We start from the raw sequence: 14,166 nt of genomic DNA on the forward strand, positions 1-14,166 counted from the left end.
GAATCAACCCTGGCGATCAATGGGGTGACAGATGTCGCAGCCAGATCGCCCTCACATCCAACGTTGGTTATGGACCGCGTTGGTATATAAAGGTCGGAAAAATGAACACTTTTACCTCATGGTTACCTATCGGGCTGGAAATCCCGTGGAAGGGACCAGGGAACCACCTCTGCAACTCCAAACGTTTAAACGAAAATTATTCAAGCTCTCCAGGGCTGTGAACCTTTATGCTTGTTGCAATTTTTGTTCTTTTTCTCTCCCAGAAACCTTTGCGAAATATGCAGAAAGTCGGCTTTCTATTGGGTTGTCCCACTTGTCACCGCCTCCCAGGTTGAGGGCGGCCCGGTTGCTCCTCCCGCTGCTGCTGACGGGAGAGGTGGAGGCTCGGCTCGGCTCGGCTCGGCTCGGCTCGGCTCGGCTCGGCTCGGCTCGGCTCGGCTCGGCTCGGCTCGGCTCGGCTCGGCTCGGCTCGGCTCGGCTCGGCTCTTTTCCTGGGGGAGCGCTACTGCCTCGCTAGTTACAGGTTGTGTTTGTTTCCTTGGTTATCGTTAATTATTCGCGTCCTCTGTGAGGATAATGTGGGTTTCTGTGGCTTTTCCCATCACCACGCTGGTGTCCCCTGGTCGCTTGGCTCCTGGTATGGGGGGCGATGGGGCTGTGCTGGGTTCAGGTTGGGGTTTGGGTGTCTGATCAGGCAGTAACCTCCTTGGTGACAAACTGTTCTCCTGGGCTTAGCAGCTGCTTGTACAAGAAATGTGTCCCCCTGCATTTCTTATCTCTTAATGCAAGAGCTTGCCCTGTTCTGCCCTTTGCCTCCAAGCCCTCCTTCCACCAACAATTGGTGGCACCCAAACCACTCTTAATCTCGTGTCAGTGAAGAAGTTGTCACGAGTGGGAGGGGTTGGAGCTGCTGGTCCCAGAGGGCAGCTCCCTGACATGACTTTCCCTCCAGGTTGGTGTTCCTTGATGCTGGGTAGAAAAGCAGAGCCACTGTTGGGCGGAGGGCTTAGGTGTATTACAAGCAACTCCTATTTCAGTCTGTTCTTTCATGGAGTTCACACTGATACTTCAGGCTTTTTTTGTGTTTGTTTCTTATTTATTATTATATTTATTGGCACAACAGGTACTACTCAGCCATGTTTGAGCTCCCAATGAATTACCCAAGAAGAAACACAGGCACAAAAGGCTGGATAGCCTGGCTCATTTGAATTCCCATGGTAAGATGCAGTCTCATGTTCTGTGTTCTGTTTTCCTGTCTGTTCAGGTCTTCCAAAGACCACTTTTCCCCTCACTTAAAAATGAGCTCTTGCAGCATTAGGAACTAGAGATTATTGTTTGCATGCCATAGTCTCTTTTCCATGAGTATTTCAGCTGTCGATTGGAGTGACAAGAAATCTCACAACAGGGGTAAACCAGGCCTCATTTGCAGTAAGGACTTTGTCATTGAGGAGGTCTGCATATGAAATGCCAGTATGATGGAATTTGATGTTTCCTTGGCTCGGGGCTCTGCAGTGGAATCCAGTTCCTGCTGAGACCTAAACACTACTCTGTTTAAAAAACAACAATTAATAGCCTTGTTTATGAAGCCATTTGGGAACTAAAATGCTGCTTGTAAAGCATGATGTATCTGATCAACTGAACAGTCTATAAAGTTTTGCTTAGCAACATGGTTTCTGAATAGGAAGAAATGCAACCGGTAGAAGGGTAAGTAGTGCAACAGTCCCAATCTTTGTATTGTAATCTGAATTATTACAGAAGGAACTGGACATTCTTTTGAAGTTTCCACTGGTTCCAGATCACATACTTACCCTCAGTCATCACAGCTAGAAAGAAAAGTGAGAGACTTTGAAAATAGATTCCCATACTTCACCTTAGTAGGCATAGGATTCATGTTTAGATTTTGGCATTTTCTGTAACAAGGACTGCCAAATTTGAAAAACCTGTTTACTGCCTCTTCTCCCCTATAATTGAAACTTGGCTTTCAGTGATGATTGAGTAACTCTAGTGTTAAAACTTACATTTTATAAAAGTATTAAAGATTTTTCTTACAGGTGATATTTTTTCTGTCATCTCCTACTTAGCAACTTGATGCTGAATTTCAAGGGAAGGAGAATTTGGTGAGATACTGTGACTTGAATGTGTGGCAGTAAAACCAAATCAGTTTAGACTGAAATTTAATTGAAACATTTTGTCAAAAATGAACTTAATTTTTTTTCATGTGAGTGACCTGTGAACCATTACTTCAGCTGCCATCAGATTTTTGTATCATTGCTAACTTGTCTTTTATAACTGTCTTAGGTAACAGGAAGTTTGAAATCATGGATGGAAAACCAAGCTTTGCCACTTTGATGGAAGAGGCAAGATGGAGTCAGTTTACTGGTTTTTAGCTGCAGCTGGGGTTGAGGTTTGTTGTAGTGTTCCTACCTTTAAGCTGTGCATTGGTAAGTTTGTCTTTGAGGCAGATCACTGGTTATTAACAAAAAAAAACCCCAAACATTCCAAGGTGCAAAAGTAAATTAGCATTGGCAGTTCCATGTAATTAAACACTCTTACTTTAGGTCCACAAAAGTATAGCTTCAAATTACATGTCTCTGAGCAGACAAAACCCAGTGTCTTGCATAATGCAAGAATGTGTAATGCTTAATTAAGCATTTAGTTACTGACCCAGAGCTATTGAACTGAATGACAGCTGTGATCCTGGCATAACAAGTATCTATGCCAAGTAAAGCAGCAAGGAATTGACTTTCTTTAGTCTTTCTGTTTTCAGTTGGATGCTGGCATGCGGATTTTTATTTTGTTTTTCACTCTACTGGGTGTATCCTCCATAATAAGATATAGCCTAATACGTATTTCATGTTACTTGCATCATTTTGATGAGGCTTAGCAGGGCAAAGTGAGCAGCCTCACTGTAAATGTAATGCTCTTCTGAACACAGCAAGAAATCTCATGTGGAGTAACAAGAATTCCAGTAGAACAATGTGTGGCTTTCCCTTTAGGTGGATCCCTGCTCTTTCAGCAAGTGCTCATGGTGGAGATCAGTGGGATGAAGATGGTGCAGACTGGAACCATCCTCAGCTACATAGCAGCAAAGTACAACCTTTGTGGGAAGGACCTGAAGGAGAGAGCCCTGTACTCTAACAGAACTTCTCTTCTTGAATTTATTATAGTAGCTTAGATACATCTAGAATTAATTACACACTGTACACCCAGAGAATCACTTGTACTCCTCAGTAACATGCAACTTGCAGTGAGCCTGGCTGGCCAAGGTTAGGTGCAATCCAACTGATTTGTTCTAATTCATTTAGTCTTAGGTAAAAATATTTGAGGCAAGAGTAAAAGGGCCTTAGTAAAAGATTAATGCAGCTTGACACAGGTATTCAAGAGGTGAATGGCACGTAAATGTTGAACTACTTCTGTAAAGAGAAAACATTTGTGAAAGTAGTGGTTAGTTTTTAACTTTTGGCTGCAAAATAAGGTCTGTCATTGAGACAGTCAGTGATTGCATGATTTCCCCACAGCATCATATATCTAAATACCTAAATATCTAAAAGCTGTTGAATACCTTCTGGTTTCACATGAAATTAAGTCCATGTTTTGATATTCTGTCTATTTAAAGGAAAACAAATGTGATTGGGTTATCTCAATATGTAGCCTTTCAATGTCTATTTCTGATTGTTTTTCAAAAGGAGAACTAAAAGCCAGCTTTATTAAAAACATCTAACTTTAATGGATACTTTACAATAAACTTCCATTAAACAGTACAAATGGTTGGAAGAATTGGCTGAAGCAGGGTCAGGAAAGTAACAAAAAATTAATATTCACACAGGAGCCTCAGCCATAGTTTATCAGATTGTGTTGTTAATAAGCCATCATTTTCTGTAGCTTGCATTCCTTGCATACCTCTTCCTTCAAAGAGAATTCTCTTCCGTCAAGTTTTAGAGTTAGCCTGGAGCCTATTCCTGCTGTCAGCAAATAAAAATTAAGTTTATTTTTTTATTTATTCCTAGGTAGGGGGAAGGAAACATCAGTGTTTTGAGAAAGGCTTCTTGTGATTAGGTCCAGGTTTAAGCACTTTGGTTAGATGGTCTTGTGCAGTGTGCAAGCACAGTTTTGGAAGACAAGCTGGGGAGAAGGTGGCCTACATTAAGGTCTGTGGGATTATTTGATAGCTTCTTATTGCACATAACATGTTTAATCCTCACAGAGAATTCTTTTCTGATAAGCTGTCTGTTGGCAACAAAACCTGCAGTTTCCTACTGCACAGCAGGAACTCTGATCCCTTATGACATAGGATGGTTAGATGACTTAATTAGATGATTTTACCACATATTTTATTTATAATTGTGAGGACTTAAATTTGAATCCTGTCTACTGTACAAAACCTGCTTGCAGAGTTCTGGTAAAATAGATAAAAGGGATGATCTGAAGTACTGCTCTACCAATAACTTAGCTAGATGTAGAACAGGTTTCCACCTAATCTATTTGGCACCACTTGGAGTTTGGATGAAACTTGAGTTGAGACACCTCCAGCCAGTTGGGGATGACTCTTCTTGTGGTGCTGTATTTTCTTTGGTGATTCTGAAGTGATCTTTTTTAACCCTTGTACGAGCTTGCTTAATCCTACATGATGAGACAGCTAAGATCCCAAAAATAGGAGTAAGATTCCTGAGTGGGAACTACTGTTTTTAACAGCAAAACTAATATTCATGAGGCTGGCAAAGAAAACTTTGCTTATGAAGGTGCCTTGTTATTTAAGAGTTTTGTTTGCTTTGGTTTTAAGAATTGATATGTATGTTGGAGGAACTGGTGGGATTTTTTTTCCTCTCCTCATCATTTCTGCAATGTCTTTAAGCAGGAAATGTTTTCTGGATCACAAGAAGTGCTTTGAATAAAGTTCACATCTGAAACCACAAATATCTGTTTCCACTTCATCCCATTTCAGTACAAGACAGAAGGCTGTTCTAGTACTGTTTAAAGTAGCGAGGCTGGGATCAGGGAACTACAATTCATCCATGGCTAAAAATATTTCCACACAAATCAGTAAAATTGTTTTTTCTTGTATTACTTTCTGTTCTTTAAATACCATCTACTTACATTTTACCTTTTGGGCATTTAAAGCAAGTATAAGCACAATCCCCACAATCAAGAAATTTCTAGAGCCAGGAAGCCAGAGAAAACCAGTTCCTGATGATAAATATGTGGGGACTGTGAGGTGAGTTCTCCACAGCTATTATGGTGTAAAAGCAAATTAGTGTGCCTGGCTAAACCAGCAGCTGTGCTCCATTTGAGAGAACTGTCAGGTTGCACTTGCACAATTAAACTGCAGAGGGAAGGTGAAGGGGTGTTCAAAAGCAATGGCAATGGGCAATAGCTCATGTTCTCTCATACAAAATAAAGCAGGCAAATATCTTTTTATAATACCACACTATTCATCTGTATTTTTCCTTCATTCTCCTTAAAATTTTTCTGGTGACTTTAAGCAAGTGATGTGGCAGCAAGCATGCTGTCTTCCTGGAAATGTTTTGGAAGAGAAGAGAGCAAACAGGAGAGAAATGCGAGTTGCTGACTGACAGCTTCAGATTCTGCTACTTCTGAGACCTTTTTTCTGTGTTCCAGATCAGATTTTTATACGATGATTGCCTCCTATTCAGGCCTTTACAGATCTTACCGTCGCTATAGGCAAATGAAACAAGTGCCTGTAAAAAAAAAAGGAGAAAGGTGTTTGTTTTGCCAGTTCTACTGGAAATTATTGAGTAGCCTGAAATGTCGGTATTGTGCCTTTGTAACTAAATTGTGCCTTTAATTACTGAATTGGGAAACAAATTGCCTCATGAATGGCATTTTTGTGTAATTGCTGTATTTAGAGGATATGTTCTAATCAAATAAAGCTTTTAGTTTTACATGGTCATGTTGCCATGTTGGCTCATGAATGAAAACTGAGACTTGGAAAATTCATTTTTACTTTGATTGTAGGATAAATTCTTTGTACTCGTTAGCCCATATGCCTCATGAAAGACAATTTGTTTGCATTTATAAACCAGAGGAGGGAGATGTGAAAAGGAGCTAGTAAACCTGTGCAGTAAACTGCACAAACCTGGTACAGTTTCTGTCTAAGGTCTAATACTTGCCAAACTCAAAATATTTTTTCTCTTCTTCTCTGGTTTTTTGTTTCGTTGTGTTGGGGGAGTAGGGAGGGCTGTGGGGGTTTTTTGGGTTTTTTTGTGTGTGCATGGTTTCAGCAAATGCCTTGAAAAAGGAATTTCAGATGTTTTTAATCACTTCAATAGAAGATACTTATGTTTTGAAAAGCTGCTCTGTAGGATGTTATCTTGGGGTTTCCTATCTATTATTTATAGTTCTATATTAATTATTATAGTCTACAGTGAAAGAATTGTGCTCAATCCCTTGTGGCATTGTTTAATTCCTGCATTATCTATGAGTTGAGAAACAAGATGCTGCTTGACTCTGTAATGAAGTTAATACACTCATCTGATATTTGATTAATGAGTTACCCACTAAAGAGTTCATCAGTGTCCCCAGCTTCAGCATCACTGAAGTTCTCAGCACTACAAAAATTTTCCCCAGTTGCCAAGAATACAAGGTTTATATTGACCCACGCCAGCTTATCTGTCACCTGCCTTCCTTGTGTCAATTGCAGTTACAGTTAACCTGTAGTTTAATTTCAGGGGCTTATATTTTGCTGTTAATTTCATTTAAAATTTAGTATTTGGGTGACCACCTCTGAAGGTACAAAAGAAGTGCCAGCTATTCATAGGGATTTTGCAGATCTCCTGCATGCTTCTTGTGGCACTTCTTCATACCTGAGTATAAGAACAGCAACTGAACTAAAGCAGGATGCCAAGTTCAGGCAAAACTAATCAGGCCAACTGACTGGAGGGTTGCTAACACTTCCCAGGAGGCATTTGTCTGATTTTTCTATTCTTAGTAGAGAGATATGAAGTCCCCTACAAGGGCTGTACTGCATTTCTGCTGTCTTCACAGTGTACTCTGTTCATCATAAATACTTCAGGCTGTGCTTTCACAGCCAACTCTCTCCAGGCTCCCCTTGCCTACACCATCTCCTTCCCTGCTTTACTTACCTTACCATTTTCATCATAAACTGAACTAGTCAAAAGCTCTGGTCTTTTTATTTCAAGGGTGATTTTTTTACTGGCTCAGACAATCACACAATCAGCTCAACTTCTGGTGCCAGCACAAGTTAGATGGTAAGAACAAGTGGCTGTGAGCCACAGAGGAGGGAGGTATAACCACTTAATTGCACTCTTTTCAGTTGTGCAGATCAGCTTAAGCATTTGTAAGACTACTGTGGAAACATCCTGGATACATAAGGGCAGCAATTAACACACTCTTACAAAATAACTTTTTCTTGTTTGTTTTTCACATAGTGAATTAACTTCCTTGATCTCAGAGAGCATCATCCCTATGCTTCCTATACAATGCAGGAATCACTATTGCTGTACTTAGGCACAGAAATGCATAATTAAAAAAAAAATACATTTGAAGGTAAGAATTCTTTGGTTTTACTTCTGTAACAATCAGCTTTCAACACCAAAGTTGTTCAACAACAAAGTCTTTGTTCCTGGCCATGTTTAACAGCACAATGTATCTCTGTTTCATGGTCATGGGAAAGGTGGCTGCAGCCTGAGGTTATCTTTCCTGACACCTTGTTACCTTTCCAGTTTGGAGGAGACTTTCAGGAAAGTAGACAACAGTCTAGGAAGGGAATATCATAGAATCCTAGGCTGGTCTTAGTTGGAAGGGACCTTAAGAGGTCATTTAGTGCAACTCCCCTGCAGTGGCCAGGGGCATCTTCAGCGACTTCAGGTTCCTCAGAGCCCTGCCCAGCCTGACCTTGAATGTTTCCAGGAGTGGAGCTTCTACTGCCTCTGGGCAACCTACTCCAGTGTCTCACCACCAGCCTCATTATAAAATATTTCTTCCTTAAATCATGTCCAAGTCTACCTTCTTTTAGTTTAAAATCAAGGTGTTTGACAATCTTGAATTAATTCCACCAGATTTTCTTACTTTGTGTACTACCATGCAAACCAGTCTCCTCCCCAAGCTCACCTTCCCTCCTCTGGCTCCTTCCTTCCTTCTCCTTTGGTGTTCTCAGGGAAGTTTCTCACAGTTTTTTCCCTCACACTCTGCTGTGCAGTATTTTCCCCTTTCTTAAAGCCATTAGCCCCAAGCTGCCACCACCTTGGCTGTGGGGCTCAGCCATGCCCTGTGGGGTATCAGTTTGAGCTGACTGTGTCTGGCCCAGGGCAGCCCTGCCCTCTCCTCACTGAGACCCTTCTGCAGCTCCACAAGGCACCTGCACCTCATACATCACTATCTGGTTTTATGTGGGACAGTGAAGCTCACTTGGCTTCCAGATGGGCCATGGGGATGCCTGGGACCTGCTGATGGCCTTGGATCTAACACTCGTGTGGCTTGGCCCCTGCTTTGAGGGCCAAGAGTGGGGGGTTTGCATCTCAGGGACATCAGGTCCCTGCCCGGGCACTGTGGGTGCAGAGCAGTCCTCAGGGGGCTGCCAGGAGGCTGCACTCAGCCCCTGAAATTGGGGTGTTGTGTTAAACCTCAGTCAGAAAAGCTCCCAGGAAAAGCTCTTCTATATCCTATTTGTTGTGGGGGAAAATTTAAGCTGTAGGCAACTACTAGTTTCTCAGCTCCGTTTCAGCAATTGAAGAGCTGTGGGCATTGGATGAGGTTGATGTTACTTTTTCCTGTCCCCAGATGGAGCTCTGCTCTTTCAGCAAGTGCTCATGGTGGGTGAAGATGGTGTAGCCCAGAGCCATCGTCAGCCATGCAGCCCCAAAAGTACTGCTACGTCTAGGGGAAGGATCTGAAAGATGGAGCCTGGCAAAGTAACTTTAAACCTCTAAGGAGCAGATGCTTTCTTTTGAACTATGATTACTTCTGTACTCATCAGAAAGAAAGGAGTATCACCAGATGAAAATTTATTTGTCAGGCGTCATTAACTTCTTAACATATGACTGAAGGCATGTCCAGAAGCCACTTAGGAGTTCAGTACAGAGATCAGGCATACATATACACCTCTCCAGTAGCCCCTTCCAGGCTTTGACCTGCAAAAATTTTTTTGTTTGTGTCTGTTGAAATTTCTTATGCTGTAGTCTGTGCTTGTTGCCTCTTTCTTTCACTGTGCTCCTCTGAGGACAGTTTGGGCCTGGCCCCTCTGTAACTGCACGTTAAATAGGTGAAGACAGCAATTAGTTAATTGGCACTCCACCATTTAACATTTTTATCAAGAGACTAAAGGAAAAATTAGCACCTGGAATATAGTGGATATTTTCAAACAGCATGGTTGTACAACTCCATGTGCATCTCTAAGACTGACCTATGAAGTACTTACCTATAGGCATCAATGCAGAACTGGGTACAATTTTCTGCAGATTCCAGAACCTGCAGAATTATGCTGTAGGTTCCAACTCCAATTAATTTGTTGCTTGCCCTGCAATTACTGCTTTCTGTTTCAAATCAGTTTGTACACTTCAGCAGAACCATTTAATCTCACACCTGGAAATGTCATCCAAGAGAAGATGGAATGGAAAGGTTGTGCTTTCTGGCAAGAGAAAAAGAGCTTCACCTCATCCCTCAGCCTTAGATGCCACAGCTTAGCACTCAAGAATCCAGCTGTGCCAGGCTACTCGGTTACACATTGGATCATCCCTCCACTCACTTCCTCAAGAAAGTAACAGCCTTATTTAACTCCTGCTGTTATTCAGCAGCCAATTTTGCTGTAGAAAATATGATCCAGGAGACAACGATTTGTTCTGGATCCCTTTGAAAACCCTCTTTGAAAAATTCTTTCTGAGAGAGTTTCTCTAAGAGGGGATTTCACAAAGACAGCTTTGAAATGCGCAGCGTAACTCACACTTCACAGACCGTGTTGCTGTTTAGGTTCTCACAAAGTATGCCCACACAAGAAAAAAAAGGTGTACACAGAGTGTGTGTATCTTAATTACACTAGTACAACCTTTATTTGTCTAGTGCCATGGTACTTTGTTGCTAATAGTAACACCTGCTAATACGAACTGGTGCAGGGCTGAGGCTGGAGAATGCACGTTTCCAGGATCCAGAGGTCATTTTTACCCTACAGAGTGATACTTCACTAGTTCCATAGTGTCAAGGTGCTCCTTGAAGCAAGAGAGGTGGATGCCTCTGCAAGCCAGACTGAAGACAAATCACAGTATCCCAGAAAAGGGATCGAAAGTAAGGGTTGAAAGGGAGCTCTGAACATTGTCTAGTCTAATCCTCTGTATAGGTTTAGGCCTCAAAGACTGTTCTGTCTTTTCTGTTTACATGTAGAAGATGGGAATTTCCACATTCATCAATGAATCATAGCCCCATCAGTACTTTTCTAACATGAGTGCATTTACTGTATGTTCCTTGTTACAGCATTATTACCTTGTACATAAAGAACATGCACATGGCTCACAAGCACACCAAAGCCTTCTTTCAATATTCCTGCTATGGCAAGGGCAGTTCAGTTCTGTGTATACATTGATGTAATTTACCTTCTCACTGTGCAGGCTGTTGAAAAGAGGCTTATGTATGGGGAAGTGAGATGCTGCCTTTGTGAAGCAAGCACTGAGGTCTATAGCACTGGAAACTACCTCAGTGAGGTAAGCCAGATTCCTGTTCCATTATCAAACTTGCATTCAAAGCCTGCCCCTGAGAACAAGGGAACAAAAGCAGCTGGAGGTTTGTATCTGGTCAGCATACATATGACTAACCACCTATCTTTCACCCCAGGTTTTAGTATATCATATATTGTATGTACATATTTTTTTCCTCATCATTATTTATTCATAGCTTTTATGGAAATGTAGCAACTGGCCTACACATGCAGTTTATAAAACTGTCCAGGGATGCAGAAATCAACCTGAAATGTAGGTTTAGCTCAGAAATATCTCCATTAAAGTCTGTACTGGAGCAAAAATGAGAAAAGTCATTTGTTCTTTCAATTTCTATAGGCCTCTTGAATCAAGCTTTTTACTATTTTTCATGCTTATCAAACTTATGTGGGCAGAAGCCCAGCAACTGATTGAAGTTATCCTGATGGCAGAACAGACAATGCCCTCCATTCTCTCCCAGTGTCTTTTTTGAAAATAATTAAATCAAAAAGTAATAAACCCATATCCATTCCAAGTTTTGAAGGAGACAACTTAAAATGTTTGGAAGTTTCTTGATCTCTTACAGAATGCAGAAGTAATCAAGTGAGTATCAGGAAAAAGAGCCAACAAAGTAAAATACAAAGAATAGAAAATGAAAAAGTAGAGCTGAGAAATGCATTCAATAAATCAATTAGAGTGCAACTTTAAAAAATAAATTATTAGTTAAATTATTTTTATGCATCTGCTCCTAGTAACAGAGACACAGAAGGGCTTTTATTTCCCCTGTTTTATAACAAAAGTGGAATAAGAGACGCAGTGAAATTGCAAGCAGAAAAATACAAGCAAAGGAAGGCAATATTTTCACACTAAGAGGGTGGAAATAATTGTTAGAGGATGTGCTTTGGGCCAGGATTTAAAAGGATGAAAGAGATATCAAAGGCATAATAATAAATGTTGTGAAATCTTGAAAAATATTGGACCTTCAGTGGCTAAGCAGCTCTTCAGTGCTGAAAGATTAAATATGAAAGACAGATTATTCTACTGTTAATCTGTGCATAATTCTATGCCTTTACCTTGTAAACTTGTACCATCTGGCTTACCCCTTCTTTTCTCTGAGGTTGTACCTACCATCTACTAGGAAACTGTGTCCCCCCTCATCCTCAGCCCTGAGCCACCATCTGATGAAGCTGACTCCACAGCCTTGTGTTGCCTTTTCATTAGAACTTTTCCCATCCCTGTTTTTAGAAGTTGCACTGGTTTTGACTTGAGGCTTTTAAAGCAAGAGTAAGCAACATTGCCACAAATAAAAAGTTCCTCCAGCCTGGCAGGCAACAAAAGCCATCAGCACAGGAAGAAGCTGTAGTAATAACAAACAGATTCTTCTACCAAGAAATTGTTTCCTTAAACTTTGGTCTTTGTTCTTCTAGACTGGTCTAATCTTGCACATGCAACATGAATGAATTAATCTCATGCTGAAAATGTCATTAGAGAGAAAGAGAGTTATATTTCACAAATAGTTATGTATCTGCCAGAAAGGTAAATGCAGAGTTAGAACATTACTCATAAATGTAATAAATCCCATAAATTCTGTCATTCTGAGCATGCTACCAAACAGGGAATAAAGTATCCAAAAAGTGGGATAGTTCTAGGTTATATAACTAATGTGTCTCTAATCTTGATTCACTGGTTTTTTTTCTTCTGACAGATCTGTGTAAGAGGGTTTAAGGGAAGGAAAAGATACTTGCCTGTGAAGATAAATTAATGATTAAATCTGTATTAGGGTTATAGGGTCTTATGAAAATTCTGATGAATTCCAGGGAACCTTCAGTGAAAACAAAATTGTTTTATAAGAGAATAAATGGACTTGTGATCAATAAAACCTATTTCTCCTTGTCTGAGAAGTATAAATGAACCTGGGTTTATTTCTAAAACTTACCAAAGCAAACAAAAATGGTTTACAGGATGAGAGCTGATTTTAATTTTTTTCAAATTATAATTTGTTATCTTTCTTTTATTGAAAAAAACCCCAAACTTTTTAGTGGGAAAAAAACCCCACATAAATTATCATCCAGCTTTATAATTTGACAATGCCAGATAAAAATGGGATTGAAATTTCTGCTTTACTTCTTTACACTCTTGTTTGAAAATAAAAAGATTCTTTAAACCTAAGCTTAGGTAATTACTACTTTTAGGAGTAAGTGCACATAAACAGACGGTCTTAGGAAAAGTTTCACAGTATCCACCAGAGACAAAACAGAGGAAACATACACAAGTTTCTATCAAAATAGGAAGGCATTAGAATACACGAGATAAAGGTTTACAATCTTAAACTGACTCTTAATTTAAGCAGTCCCTGCCAGCAGGACAATGGGTGTAAATGGGAACTAGGATAACTCTTTCCAGACTTTCCTGTGCCAGTGGTCCAGGTAACTGCCAAACATCTTACCAAAATACCTCTGAGGGTGAATACAGGGTTAAAGCTTCCAGGACAGGACTATAGTAGTCACTGAAGGTTTGCAGCAAGTCCAGGTGAGTGGCTCTCACCTTATTCTAACTATTCGTGTGGACTCTAAATTTGTATCAGTGTCAGTGTGCTTCTGTTTAGGAGCTTGATAAGCATCATGGGGAGAATCCTCCCAGCCTCCCTTCTTTAGTTCTCTAGTGGCAGTCAGATTTATGGCCTGTTCCCACCTCTGAGAGGATGCTTCTGGAAGTTAGAACCAGGCCTGGTCTCCCAAGCCAGCTGCTCAGTGGTTTGTGCAGATTGCAGGCAGATACATTTTGAGAAGACTTTGAACTTGTCTAACCTACAGCACAATGAATTGTGTCCACAAAGCACAGTGAGAGACTGACATGCCAGGGCATGGTATATAGACTATTTAAAAATCTGCCTGTGCCCAACCCAAGATCATTTATTTCTTTGGTACCTGGGCTTCATGCCAGCTGCATGAGTACTCACAGGTGTGTCTTAATAAATTACTTATAAAATAAACTTAACTAGCTGTTTTGTAAATCTCTAGAGTAGAAAAGAAATTAAGTTATAGATAACAGTGACTTCATCAATACAATATGTTTAGATGTCAAAGGAGCTTTACATTCACATTATGAAAGGCTGTGCTGGAAGCAAAACATGAATCTATGGAATGAGCAAACCAGTCAAAATTGGATGTGACCATGTTCAGCAAATCCAAAAAATATCAGACCACTTTGCTTGACCACCCTGAGCCTCAGATCAGAGAAATCTTCCTTCCTTTTTTTCTTGCCATGAAGCCCATTGCTGCAGAAAGGAAAAGGATTCTCTTCTGTAGTCACTACTCCTGACCCATGCTGCTATCATGGCAGGTGTGAGAAAATGCTCCTTTCTTACTCAGCTATCCCTTCCTGCATGTGCCACACCTCTGCTGTAGACATAACTATACTCATGAGTGAGGCACAGGGGACCTTTGGCTGACACTGCTGCCAGATAGCAGGGTCCAACATGTCTTTACACCATGCTTCCTGCTGCCAA

At 40.7% G+C, this 14,166-nt stretch overlaps 1 pseudogene; it reads left to right on the forward strand.

The window, feature by feature from the left end:
* Positions 1-360: 360 nt before the first annotated feature.
* On the forward strand, positions 361-5,906 carry LOC139795142 (glutathione S-transferase 3-like; annotated as a pseudogene).
* Positions 5,907-14,166: the final 8,260 nt, after the last annotated feature.

Source organism: Heliangelus exortis, chromosome 3, assembly GCF_036169615.1.
Source record: "Heliangelus exortis chromosome 3, bHelExo1.hap1, whole genome shotgun sequence".
NCBI classification, from domain to species: domain Eukaryota; kingdom Metazoa; phylum Chordata; class Aves; order Apodiformes; family Trochilidae; genus Heliangelus; species Heliangelus exortis.